We start from the raw sequence: 2,384 nt of genomic DNA on the forward strand, positions 1-2,384 counted from the left end.
TTAGTTAAACGGCTCTCCTTGACTCTACATCACTCATCAGGTACCGTTTCCATGGCATCAACATCTCTCTCTATTCAGACCTTAGGGTTTTGTAAGGTAAATCTCAGAGTTAATGGAAAGGATTATCAAGATGTACATTTAGCTATTCTGCCACAACTGTGCTCTGATGTTATCCTTGGTCAGGACTTTCAGAAGCTGCATGGTAGTGTCACCTTAACATATGGAGGTGAACTGCCTCCTCTTGTTGTCTGTGGACTTAGCACTTTAAGGGTAGACCCACCAAAGCTGTTTGCAAATCTTACCGCGGATTGCCATCCTATATCAGCTAAGTCACGCCGCTATTCTTATGAGGATCGGATGTTCATTGAGAAAGAAACTCAGAGGCTGCTGAAGGAGGGTATTATAGAACCGAGTGATTCCCCTTGGCGTGCACAGGTTGTTGTTGTTAAAGATGGTTATAGGAAACGGAGACTGGCTATCGATTACTCTGAGACAATCAACAAATTTACACTTCTTGATGGGTACCCTCTACCTCGAATTGACGATACAGTGAACAAAATTGCTCAGTACTACGTGTTTAGCACAATTGATCTGCAGAGTGCCTATCATCAAGTCCCTATAAGGAATGAAGATAAACCATACACAGCGTTTCAGGCTAGTGATGGCCTGTATCAGTTTACCAGAGTCCCTTTTGGAGTCACCAATGGGGTAGCCTGCTTCCAACGAATTATGGATTCACTCATTCAGGAAGAGCAACTCATGGGAACCTACGCGTATTTAGATAATGTTACCATTTGTGGCAAGACCCAGGAGGAACATGATGCAAACCTTGATAAGTTTTTGGAAGCCGCCAAGAAGAAAAATATCAGTTACAATGAGGAAAAGTGCACTTTTTCAACTAAAAGGCTTAGCATCCTTGGTTATGTAGTGGAAGGAGGTTCAATATTCCCAGACCCTGAACGACTACGACCTCTACGGGAACTTCCAATGCCTCAAGACAAAAAGTCACTCCGAAGAACTCTTGGTCTCTTTGCTTATTACTCACAATGGATCTACAACTATTCAAGTAAAGTCCGCCCATTGAGTGCTACCACATTTCCTGTGACAAAGGAAGCAGAAGCCGCTTTCCATACTCTCAAACAGGACATTGAAAACTCAGTAGTTCAAGCCATTGATGAGTCCCTACCATTCGAAGTGGAAACGGATGCATCTGACATTGCCATTGCTGCAGTCTTATCTCAGGCAGGACGACCAGTAGCCTTCTTTTCGAGAACTTTTCAAGGATCAGAGAAATGTTATGCTGCTGTAGAAAAGGAAGCCCAGGCCATCATAGAAGCAGTTCGCCACTGGAGGCATTATTTAACTGGTAGACATTTCACCATAAGGACTGACCAACGGTCCGTGATGTATATGTTCGACAAGAGGCACAAAAGTAAGATAAAGAATGACAAGATATTACGCTGGAGGATGGAACTATCGTGTTATGACTTTGATATTCTGTACCGACCGGGTCAAGAGAACATCTCACCTGATGCATTCTCTAGGTCCCACTGTGGAGCAGCATGTCATGATTTGCAATCACTCTCAGCTCTCCACAAGGCTTTGTGTCACCCAGGAGTTACACGCCTGTACCATTTTGTCAAATCAAAGAACATGCCCTACTCAGTGGAAGATGTGCGACAAGTGATCAGAGCATGCAGAGTATGTGCAGAGTGCAAGCCAAACTTTCATCAGCCAGAGAAGACTCATCTCATAAAATCCACCCAGCCTTTCGAAAGATTGAATATAGATTTCAAAGGACCTCTACCAAGCACAAATCAGAATAGGTATTTCCTTACCATAGTAGATGAATATTCAAGGTTTCCCTTTGTATTCCCCTGTGCAAATATGGCTGCTTCAACTGTTATTAGTTGTCTTTCACAGTTGTTCTCTATTTTTGGTATGCCAGCTTATATCCATTCAGACAGGGGATCCTCGTTCATGAGTAACGAACTTCAGGAGTTTTTGGCTAGCAAAGGTATTGCCTGCAGCAGAACAACAAGCTACAACCCTCAAGGCAATGGTCAAGTGGAGCGGTTCAATGGTACTATATGGAAGGCAGTTACAATGACATTAAAGTCGCGCAATCTACCTGTTCAACACTGGCAAACTGTCCTACCTGATGCTCTTCACTCTATTAGATCACTGCTGTGCACAGCTACTAATGCAACCCCTCATGAAAGACTCCTCAACTATTCACGTCGTTCCTCTACGGGAGCCTCCGTGCCCACTTGGTTATGTCATCCTGGACCCGTTCTCCTGAAGAGTCACCGTAGGATGAACAAGACGGATCCTTTAGTGGAAGAGGTAGAGCTCCTGCAAGCTAATCCACATTACGCCCACAT

The sequence above is a fragment of the Cherax quadricarinatus genome, chromosome 76, assembly GCF_038502225.1.
Source record: "Cherax quadricarinatus isolate ZL_2023a chromosome 76, ASM3850222v1, whole genome shotgun sequence".
NCBI lineage: Eukaryota > Metazoa > Arthropoda > Malacostraca > Decapoda > Parastacidae > Cherax > Cherax quadricarinatus.